The sequence below is a fragment of the Oncorhynchus masou genome, chromosome 21, assembly GCF_036934945.1.
Source record: "Oncorhynchus masou masou isolate Uvic2021 chromosome 21, UVic_Omas_1.1, whole genome shotgun sequence".
NCBI lineage: Eukaryota > Metazoa > Chordata > Actinopteri > Salmoniformes > Salmonidae > Oncorhynchus > Oncorhynchus masou.
The window spans coordinates 22,501,627-22,513,768 of record NC_088232.1 but is presented as its reverse complement, the minus strand read 5'-3'; the positions used below and the strand labels follow the sequence as shown (position 1 = coordinate 22,513,768).

At 45.4% G+C, this 12,142-nt stretch overlaps 1 non-coding gene across 1 annotated transcript; it reads right to left on the bottom strand.

Moving 5' to 3' along the window:
- Positions 1-9,029: 9,029 nt before the first annotated feature.
- On the bottom strand, positions 9,030-9,102 carry trnae-uuc (transfer RNA glutamic acid (anticodon UUC)). The gene has a single exon. It is a non-coding gene; the product is annotated as a tRNA-Glu (tRNA).
- Between the last annotated feature and the right edge of the window lie 3,040 nt (positions 9,103-12,142).

Genomic DNA, 12,142 nt, shown 5'->3' with positions numbered 1-12,142 from the left:
TGTCTCTACTCTGTTTATTTGAAACACATTAGGAATGTGTATGTTCACCACATTATGCAACACACACACACACACACACACACACACACACACACACACACACACACACACACACACACACACACACACACACACACACACACACACACACACACACACACACACACACACACACACACACACACACACACATCTCTTAATAAGTAATGCAACTTCTGCAATTTAGAAATGGAAATATTATACATTGAAATGAAGAAATCGGACATTCAATTTGGGACTGGATTCAATCCGTATCGAGGAAGATCTGAGTTATAGCTCGATTGAAATGTAAAGGCAATGTTCCCGCGTTCACAGAGACTGCATTCACGGTAAATGCTGCGCATGCCGGCTCAACTGGAAGTGACCTTTGCGTTTTAATGCGGCTCTTCACCGATACAGATTTGATTTGGCCCTTACAAAATAACACTTTACACGTTCCCTCCTCACCTGAAATCCTATGTGCGTTAAAATAAATCAAATACCATCGCACTGATTTGAGTATTTTCAATCAAAATCAACTCAAATCCACTTCTGGATATACATACACAATAACCTGGATATATGAAGGCACCCTGAGTGGCTAATTCTCGGAACTGCAGACACACGGATCCATGTCAGTGGATCTGCACCCTGCTGGCTTGTTGGGGCTGGTTGGGGGTTGGAGAGAGGATTGAGAAGAGAACTGGATGTTGGGGGGCACAGAGATAGATACAGTCCCCCTCTCTGGGTTCTACGGAGGGTGTCTAAGCTGGCTGAATGATGGACTGGCTCTGCGGGTGCCTGATCTGAGCAGGGCTCTTGAGTTTGAATTAGCTCCTGTCTCGGCGACTGACTCTAACGAGTCTTCATCAAGACCTCTACATGCCACTTATATCAACACACCTTCAAATACCAAGACACACTCATAGAAACGCACCATAACAACTCTCTCTCGCTCTCTCGCTCTCTCGCTCTCTCTTTCTCTCTCTCTCTCTCTCTCTCTCTCTCTCTCTCTCTCCGCACACACATAGAAACTCACAATAACAGCACTCTCTCTCTGAATTCAATTACATTTTCAATTTAAGGGCTTTATTGGCCTGGGAAATTTATGTTTACATTGCCAAAGTAAGTGAAATAGATAATAAACAAAAGTGAAATAAACAATACAATATCTACATTAAACATTACACTTACAAGAGTTCCAAAAGAATAAAGACATTTCAAATGTCATATTATGTATCTCTCTCTCTCTCTCTCTCTCTCTCTCTCTCTCTCTCTCACACACACACTCACACACTCACTCTCTCCACACACACACTCATAGAAACAAACCATAACAACACACACTCTCTCTCTCTCTCTCTCTCTCTCTCACTCACACACACACACTCATAGAAACAAACCATAACAACACACACACTCTCTCTCTCTCTCTCTCTCTCTCTCTCTCTCTCTTTCACACACACGCTCACTGTCTCCACACACACTCTCCTAGAAACAAACCATAACAACAACACACTCTCTCTCTCACTCTCACTCTCTCAATTCAATTTGCTTTATTGACATGACGTAACAATAACAAAGCTTATTTTGGATATTTACAATATGAAAAAAAAGAGAATAAAAATTGTCAATGGGACAACAGTAACAACAATAACCAAGGGTCAAAATAACCAACACATTGAACAGTAACAATATTCATACATGGAGGACATGTGCAGGTTGATTGGTCTTTCAGACACTGTCCCTCAACTTATGGCAGGCAGCAATGTAGAGCACTGCCAACCCACAGCTCTCTGCGTCCTCCCCCAACAGGATGGGTGGCCTTCTCTCATCAGAGAGGTCTTTGAAACCTTGAATAAGGGGAAAGGACACTCTCTAATTGTTTTATATTTTACACATTTTGTCAGGAAATGCAGCTCCGTCTCAGGTTCTGTTGTTGATGCTCTCTCTCACTCTCTCCACACACACACACTCATAGAAACAAACCATAACAACACACTCTCTCTCTCTCTCTCTCTCTCTCCACACACACAAACTCATAGAAACAAACCATATCAACTCTCCCTCTCTCTCTCTCTTTCTCTCTCTCTCTCACTCTCTCTCTCTCTCTCTCTCTCTCTCACTCTCTCAACACACACACACTCACTCTCTCCACACACACACACTCATAGAAACAAACCATATCAACTCTCCCTCTCTCTCTCTCTCTCTCTCTCACTCTCCACACACACACACTCATAGAAACAAACCATAACAACACACTCTCTCTCTCTCTCTCTCTCTCTCTCTCTCTCTCCTCTCACTCACTCTCTCCACACACTCACTCATAGAAACTCACCTATAACAACACACTCTCTCTTTAATTGATTAAAATATTGCCCACTCAAAATCGACAAGGTTACTACGCAAGTCCTTCACCTCCTCCAGCAGAGAAATAGACGAGTGTTCTGAACTATCGTTATTATTATTCAAGAAAAGACAGTGAACCATCAAGAGGTAATCAAAAGGTCTGCGTTCATAAACCACACTACTTTGACTTCACAACACTTGCCACATCACATAACCTTGCATGACCATGCCAGATATACAGTTTCACACTACCCAGAAACACAGAGACCCAGATCAATACACAGTGATGGGGTCCTTTAACATGTAGTCACCCTAATGAGAGTTTCACATTCCTCATTCCCTATCTTATTTTCATTTAATTTGCCCCTTTCCATGTGGTTTCTGATAAATGTAGCCTCACAATTAGTGGTGTAGGGAGAGCGGAGTGAGTGGGACTGACTGACTGACTGCGTTGGGTTGGGGCGACTGGTTGTGATATGGCATCAGTTTCAAGGCAAAAGGCTAATTAAACCAATCCCTGACAGGCCCGCACTTTGACGTCCCCTACAGGAGGGATTATCACTGGTGGCGAGAGAGAGACAGAGAGACAGAGAGAGAGAGAGAGAGAGAGAGAGAGAGAGAGAGAGAGAGAGAGAGAGAGAGAGAGAGAGAGAGAGAGAGAGAGAGAGAGAGAGAGGGGGGGGGTTGAAGGAATGCGAGATGGGAAATGCAATGGAGAAAGACAGACAATAATCACTTATAAATATAAATTTGATTTAAAGGTTTTCCTCTCTAAAATGGTAAAGAGCATTACTTACCATACTAAAGATAGAAGCAGACAGGCACACTGACACAAACAGAACAGAAGATTTGTCTGGGCGTATCCCATCCCTTCAGACAGACATATCCTGGCAGTAGAGTGGACTGACTGAGGCACACAGGGTCGCGGCTCAATAAACACAGACCAGACTAAACTGTCAAACTAGAAAGGGTCATTTTCTTGAAGAAGATTGTGTGCTCGGGTAAAACTACAGACATCCCGATATAAATGTGGGATGTGGATGTCTCTTTAGTACAGAGCAGCAACATCTCCCTCATAATAACCAGCCTGGTTATTTTCATTACCGAAAACTACTGTGGGAATTAAAACAGTCAACACACACACACACACACACACACACACACACACACACACACACACACACACACACACACACACACACACACACACACATACACACACACACACACACATCCCTGGGTTATGGAGAAGGTATAGAGGAATTATCTGCTTTTCCTCTCCTCTCTGCCTGCCTTTCGTGGTGGGCAGGCCTCCCCTTCTCCCTCTGTCTCTCTCTCTCTCTGTCTCTCTCCCTCTCCCTCTCTCCCCCACTCATTAGAAGGCAACTTCAAATGACTTAAGCCCCGGTAGGTCGTCAGCGTAAAGTCACAGTGTTGACAGGTACAGTAAGGTCTTAAGGCTTCAAGAGCAACATAGCTATTCTCTCTGACAAAACCTCCCACAGGGGGACTGCTCTGATGGCTCTAGAATGAGGGGAGGAGATGGAGAGAACGAAAGGAGGGAGGGTGCGAGGGATTGAGCAGACGGAGAAAAGGAGGTGTGGGAGGATGGTGTCGGTGTCAGACACCTAGAGAGGAAGGCCAGGGATAAGGGGGAAGAGGGTGAAGGAAGAAAGAAACAAAGGAGGGAGACGGGGCTGTAGTTAATTATGGTAAAAGAACAAGTTTGTCTCTGTGGAGCGTGTTTGAATGAGGGTGTCATGGCGAATCAGAGGAGTCCCCAGACTTCTGTGGTAATTATTAACATTATAATTCACCACTCTTGTCCTTGTCCAATTGATTGGCATGCCTGTTTCATGGGTATTTCCAAAAGCAGTAGTGGTATCACTCCCTATTCCTTGTGTGTGCGTGTGTGCGTGCGTGTGTGTGTGTGTGTGTGTGTGTGTGCGTGTGCGTGCCTCTGTCTCTCTCTCCCTCTCTCGCGTTCTCTCTGACAGTTTCAGAAGCATGTCAAATGACGGCAAGACTACTCAACGTTTTATTGAGAGATTTACTGAAATGTGGAGTGCGTTATCGTTGCCATTTGACCCGTTGCATTGAGGGCTGATCAGATGTGACTATTGAACGCAACTCATTCACGAGTTCACGCGACCTACCCACCTCTCACAATGTCCAATGAATAACATACAGTGGTACAGTAGGCACAAGGAAATGACTCAATTTCAAATGTCGAAAGGTTTCATTGTACCCGTGTCATTGTATGAGTGTAATTGTATTACAAAAAGCATCATCCGATTGTTTAGAAATAAAGACACATCAGAAAACAAAGAACCAGATCAACTGATCTCCTCTGCTACTTACACCCACTGAGACAATTGTGTGTCTGGCCAAAAGACCCTGGTCAAAAGTTAAGCACTATGGAGGGAAGAGGGTGCCATTTGGGACAGAGCCAATTACAGAGACACATTCCTTTATTTTCCCAAATCGAACCTCGCACTGTTTGGCCGCAAACAAGGAAAAAGAGAGGAGAACCAACGTCTAACACGATTCCTGCTGCAAACAACTTACAAAGCACAGTTCGAGTCAGTCAAACTTCACATTTTTACCACATCCTGTTTCTTCTTTCTCTTAGGGGGGGGGGGGTCTTTTAGTGAAAAAGAAGAGAAAGTATGTCTGCGTAGAAGTAAAGGAATGAAGTGAGCTAGGCGCATGTAGCAGAGGAGAGGTGCGTGCCGGGGTCTTTTTCATATTCAGATTCGCCTGCCTACACACAGCATTATGACACATTTGGATGATCGCATTGTGGGATTAGCAGGCAGCCTTGTCATTTCCAACAACAATACGGCGATTTAGGGATGCTATTTCTCACACGGTGCCTCGCATTAACGCCGGGCCCAAAGATTTACATAAATCTTTGTCTTAAGATGAAAGAAAGAAGGTTTGAGACAATGAAGTTAAGCTTTAGAAATGGGGAAAGAGGAAGGAGGAAAGTGTTGGGGCGGTGGTGGTGGTGGAGGAGGTGGCGTGGGGGTGGGGGGGAGGGGGGTAGAAGAGAAGGGGGAGGCGAATTGGGAAGCTAAGAGAAGAGATGAAGGGGCGAGGGAGGGGAAGAGGAAAATAAAGTTTTATTCATTCTAAATCACCCAGTGTTGTGTTGATGCAAATATGCCCCCCATCCCCCCCCCCCCCCCTCCCCCTCCTACTCTGTTTTTGGCGTCATGTAGTAAAAACAAAAAGAAAAAAGCAATAGACGTGCCGAAAAGGGAGGGAGGAGGAAGGTGGGATAAGAATAAGCATTAGCATGTCTGTAAGAGAAAAGAGAGAAGCGGAGAGGCGAAAGTGTTCAGCGGCGTTCTATTCAGTGTTGGGTGATTTAGTTGTGCGTCGCTGACTGTGTTTCACAGTGAAAGGCGTAGCATCCCTCTCCGCTCTCTCCCTGCTCTAATCTTATCGCCTGTAGCAGTCATTCTCCAAACTGACCTAGATGGTTGCGCCTCCTCTCTCCCCCCACATCCTCCCCCCTGCGCCTCCCTCCCCTCCTCTCCCCTCCCTTCCCCCCCTCCCCTCCGTTTGATTGGATTCCTCCTCCTCCTCCATTTTCTGATTGTGAATCTGCTTACATTAAAGTCAGCAGATTGGATCAGAATCTGACCACTGAAGGCGATTCCCTTTTTAAATAGAGAGAAGGTTAGAGTAAAAAGGAGATTATAGGCAGAGAGAGAGAGAGAGAGAGAGCGAGAGAGAGAGAGCGAGAGAGAGACAGCGAGAGAGAGAGAGAGAGAGAGAGAGAGAGAGAGAGAGAGAGAGAGAGAGAGAGAGAGAGAGACATTGAGACAGTATCAGCGTCATTATCTCCCAGCTTCCTGTGGATTCGCTTTAGTCTTCTCTCATACTTCATTTTATTACAGTATATCATTACACTCAGTAAAAAGGCGCTATCGAGAACCTTAAAGGGTTTTTCATCTCTATTTAGTCTCTTTTTGTTTCCAGGTAGAAATAACCCCTTTGGGTTCCATGTACAACCCTTTTCACAGGTAGTTCTATATGGAACCAGAAAGGGTTCTCCTATGGGGACATCCGAATAACCCTTTTGGAACCCTTTTTCTATGAGTGTAGATAAATGACCTGGTTGTGGATTTCCATCGCTGTCGCTCACTTCCTCCCTTCATGATTATCTTTGTTTACACTTTCAAAAAGAGGCTACGGTCAATTTGACAACAAATGTGCTGTAATTCAAGCTATTTAGCCTCTTGAATTTTGTGTTTGTACATTTGACAAATAATTGTATGTGTCCGTTTCAAATGGAACTCCTCTCATAACCATCTGCTATTTATTATCATGTCTTAAGTCTCCAACTTTCTTCCACAGGGACCCCCTGCCAGGGCAAAACAGCGACCTAGTGACGGACAACCATCACCAAAAAAAATGTAGAATAGTAAGGAGAAAGTAAATTGTGATTTTAAAAAAACAACTATTTTTACTGCAATTCTACACACTTTGCCATGACTTCATATGATATCTGAGTCAGAGGGACTAACAAAATCAATGAGGCCCCCCTGGAGGTCAGAGCCCCTGGGCACGTGCCCTGTGTGCCCGGTCAGTAAGCTAATTCAGCCATGATTACTACAAGGTTTAGATTGCTAGGTAAGTAAGTCTATCCAGCTGTCTAAAACATGTTTGCCAACATGGGCTCACTGTGTGACTGTCAGTGTCTGCCATAACAATAAGAAAACATGATTCATTTTTTGGGGTCTCGGGCTCCCTAGCGGCCTCAGGGCCTTAAGCATTATGTCGCATATTGACTGCTAGCGGATGCTTTTCAAAAGCCTATGACAGATACTCCAGTTAAGTGTCATTAGCTCAAGTGAGTGTCATTTGCTTTAGGAGTTAAAAAAAAGAGAGTTGACATCATAAGAAAGAAGATAATCTCCTCTTTTCTACTACAGGTATGGATCTTAAAATGAGTTTATTCTGTTCTTACTAGCAATATTCATAAAAACAGAGATTTTTTTTTTTACAATTTGAAAATCCCTGTCTTAAGTTATTAAAATGTAATAACTATATTTAATAATGTGATAACTACAATATCAGGTAACCATATGCTATTTTTTTTTTACTGTGTGAATGTAAACCTATCTAATGCAGAGCAAATAGTTAGTGTGAAGTGAGTTTGGTCTAGTGTCCCAAAACATACCATATTCCCTTACAGTGCACTACTTTTAACCAGGGGCCATAGGGCTCTGGTCAAGAGCAGTACACTATGTAGGGAGTAGGGTTCCATTTGGGACGTAGGCTATGTATCTGTATGCAGCAGAGGCAGTCTAGGCCACAGCCAGCTTACTGTATCTGGCCCCTGTATTAGCCATGCTGGCTGTCCTGTAGCAGATGCATACACAGTAGCAGGCTGGAGCAGGGTCCATATGTCCAGCATATGCCTGGATGGACTCCTGCTGGTTACTACTACAGAGACATATAACGCAACAGCCATGGCAACTCTATAGTGGCTCGACTTCCTATAGAACACTCCTTATTCATTGCCCCCCCCCCTTTTTCTTACTCTGACACCATTATCCCCCTCTCTTTCTCCTTCTTTCCCTAATTCCCTCACTTTGCTACCCTTTTCTTACTCACTCCTTTCTCTATCTCACTCACTTTCTGCCAATGGCGCCTATCCTTTACCTCACCCCCGCCCCTGTCTTCCACCCCCTACTCCCCAACCCTCCATGCCACCCGTTCTCCCCTCCCCTCTCCATCTCCCTCCATCCTTCCCTCACTATAGGCTGTGCGGCAGGCGGCGGGTTCCCCGTCGGTAGTAATAAAATAAACAAATGACAGTGGGACTGACGTCCCACCTTGAAACAGAGGAAGAGGTTATTTACATATATGGGAATTTATAATCTGCACACGCTATATAACTCAGCCACCACAGGTCCTACCAACACAAAGGAGATGTGAGATAACAGGGAGGGAGAGAGGGGTCACGGAAGAGGTGAGATGGAAGGGAAAGGAAAGGGGATACCTAGTCAGTTGCACAACTGAATGCATTCAACCGAAACGTGTCTTCTGCGTTTAACCCAACCCCTCTGGATCAGGGGGGTAGAGAGGGGTGGGGGGCAGAGAAGAAGGGAGTTAGAAGGGCAAAATAGAAAGCAGTGAGAGGGAGGGACAAAAATGTACAAAAGAGATAGGTCGAAGGACCGAGAGGGGGTCTCCTCTCCCCCTCTCCTGTCCTCTCTGTTCTCTCTGTGTTTGGGCCAGTACTGTGCTGTGCTGTGTTCAGGGAGGATGTTGTTGTTGCTTGTGTTGTGATCAGTAGCTGCAAACTGGGGTCCTGTAGTCCTCAGAAACATGGCATTGTAATCTGGCCATGTTTTATTTATGGACCTTACTGAGGCAGATAACGGCTGTTTTAACAAACAAAGATGATTGCTTCAGGGGCCAACTGCTCCTCCTGAGGTAATTAAGACAAAGTAGCTCCCAGGGCCAGGAGGGAGGGGGGAGGGAAGGAGGGGTGGTGGAAGGGCGGGAGAGAGGGATTTATGCAAGAGGCAGCTATTATTTATCTTAAAAAATTAGGGATTCAAAAGGTGATGGTGTTTACATTTACGTCATTTAACAACTAGTAGTGAGTTCATAAATGTTCATACTTCTTCCGCACTGGTCCCCTGTGGGAATCGAACCCACAACCCTGGCATTGAAAGTGCAATGCTCTACCAACTGAGCCACAGGGACGGAATCAGAAGTGAAATCAGTCAAAAACACCAATGAAACACTATAGTATGTTAGGGTTAGCGTTGAACCAGGATGTGGACATTAAGCTAGGGTTAGTGTTGTACCGGGATGTGGACATTAAGCTAGGGTTAACGTTAAACCAGGATGTGGACATTAAGCTAGGGTTAGCGTTGAACCAGGATGTGGACATTAAGCTAGGGTTAGCATTGAACCAGGATGTGGACATTAAGCTCGGGTTAGTGTTGTACCAGGATGTGGACATTAAGCTAGGGTTAGTGTTGAACCGGGATGTGGACATGAAGCTAGGGTTAGTGTTGAACCGGGAAGTGGACATGAAGCTAGGGTTAGTGTTGAACCGGGATGTGGACATGAAGCTAGGGTTAGCGTTGAACCAGGATGTGGACATGAAGCTAGGGTTAGCGTTGAACCAGGATGTGGACATGAAGCTAGGGTTAGCGTTGAACCAGGATGTGGACATGAAGCTAGGGTTAGCGTTGAACCAGGATGTGGACATGAAGCTAGGGTTAGGGTTGAACCAGGATGTGGACATGAAGCTAGGGTTAGCGTTGAACCAGGATGTGGACATTAAGCTAGGGTTAGCGTTGAACCAGGATGTGGACATTAAGCTAGGGTTAGTGTTGAACCGGGATGTGGACATGAAGCTAGGGTTAGGGTTGAACCAGGATGTGGACATGAAGCTAGGGTTAGCGTTGAACCAGGATGTGGACATTAAGCTAGGGTTAGCGTTGAACCAGGATGTGGACATGAAGCTAGGGTTAGCGTTGAACCAGGATGTGGACATGAAGCTAGGGTTAGGGTTGAACCAGGATGTGGACATGAAGCTAGGGTTAGCGTTGAACCAGGATGTGGACATTAAGCTAGGGTTAGCGTTGAACCAGGATGTGGACATTAAGCTAGGGTTAGTGTTGAACCGGGATGTGGACATGAAGCTAGGGTTAGCGTTGAACCGGGATGTGGACATGAAGCTAGGGTTAGGGTTGAACCGGGATGTGGACATGAAGCTAGGGTTAGGGTTGAACCAGGATGTGGACATGAAGCTAGGGTTAGAGGTAGGGTTAGGGTTGAACCAGGATGTGGACATGAAGCTAGGGTTAGAGGTAGGGTTAGGGTTAAACCATGATGTGGACATGAAGCTAGGGTTAGGGTTGAACCAGGATGTGGACATGAAGCTAGGGTTAGCGTTGAACCAGGATGTGGACATGAAGCTAGGGTTAGCGTTGAACCAGGATGTGGACATGAAGCTAGGGTTAGCGTTGAACCAGGATGTGGACATGAAGCTAGGGTTAGCGTTGAACCAGGATGTGGACATTAAGCTAGGGTTAGCGTTGAGCCAGGACGTGGACCTGAAGATAGGGTTAGTGTTGAACCGGGATGTGGACATGAAGCTAGGGTTAGGGTTGAACCGGGATGTGGACATGAAGCTAGGGTTAGGGTTGAACCAGGATGTGGACATGAAGCTAGGGTTAGAGGTAGGGTTAGGTTTGAACCAGGATGTGGACATGAAGCTAGGGTTAGAGGTAGGGTTAGGGTTGAACCAGGATTTGGACATGAAGCTAGGGTTAGATGTAGGGTTAGGGTTGAACCAGTATGTGGACATGAAGCTAGGGTTAGAGGTAGGGTTATAGGGTTGAATCAGGATGTGGACATGAAGCTAGGGTTAGGGTTGAACCAGGATGTGGACATGAGGCTAGGGTTAAGGTTAGGGATAGAGTTAGGATGGAACCGGGATGCGGACATGAATCTAGGGTTAGAGGTAGGGTTAGGGTTGAACCAGGATGTGGACATGAATCTAGGGTTAGAGGTAGGGTTAGGGTTGAACCAGGATGAAGACATGAAGCTAGGGTTAGAGGTAGGGTTAGGGTTGAACCAGGATGAAGACATGAAGCTAGGGTTAAGGTTAGGGGTAGAGTTAGGATGGAACCGGGATGTGGACATGAATCTAGGGTTAGAGGTAGGGTTAGGCTTGAACCAGGATGTGGACATGCATCTAGGTTTAGAGTTAGGGTTAGGGTTAGGGTTGAACCAGGATGTGGATATAAAGCTAGGGTTGGCGTGGGTAAATTCCACCAATCAGAGGCAGTCTGATTAAATGCAGAACCAATCACAGTGACTGACCCATCCCTTTAATGGTGTCTCAATTCTCAGCCTGCCATGTTTATTTGTAAACTGAGCAGACATTATGAGATGCTGGGCTGTACAAAGGACTGAGCCTGCCAGCTGGCCCAATCTGGCTGTTTGGACTCCCCCCCCTCTACTCAACCCCCTCTATAATGCCAGCCAGCCCCCCCCCCCCCAGTCAATACACACACACACACACACACACACACACACACACACACACACACACACACACACACACACACACACACACACACACACACACACACACACACACACACACACACACACACACACACACACACACACAGACTTATTTATACAGCATATTTCAGACATGGAATGCATCACAATAATGCTTTTTTACAGGAAAAAAGAACGAAAACAATGAAATTAAAGCTGAAATATTTACTAAACAAAAAACATAAGATAAAAAACTAAAGAATGACAAAAACTGAACAACTAAAAAGCACCTTAAGGAAAAGCAAAGCTAAACAGATGTTTTAAGATCTCTTTTAAATATGTCCACAGTTTCGGCCTGCCTCAGGTTCTCTGGCAGGGTATTCCAGAGGCTGGGGGCATAATGAGTAAAGGCTGCCTCTCCATGCCTCTTGGTCCTAGGCTTCAGGATAGTTAAAAGGCCAGAGGACCTGAGGGACCTACTGGGTACAGAACTTAAAAGCATGTCTGACATGTATTGGGGTGCACTATCGTGGATTGATTTACAAACCAATTGAAGATTCTTAAAATAAATTCTAAAACTCACAGCAGACAGGTGAGTGCAGAGACCTTAAAACCGATGTAATGTGTTCTCTCCATCTGGTCTTGGTCAATACCCATGTTGCAGCATTCTGTATGTTTTCCAGTTGACCAATGGCTTTCCTGGATAGAGCAGACAGGT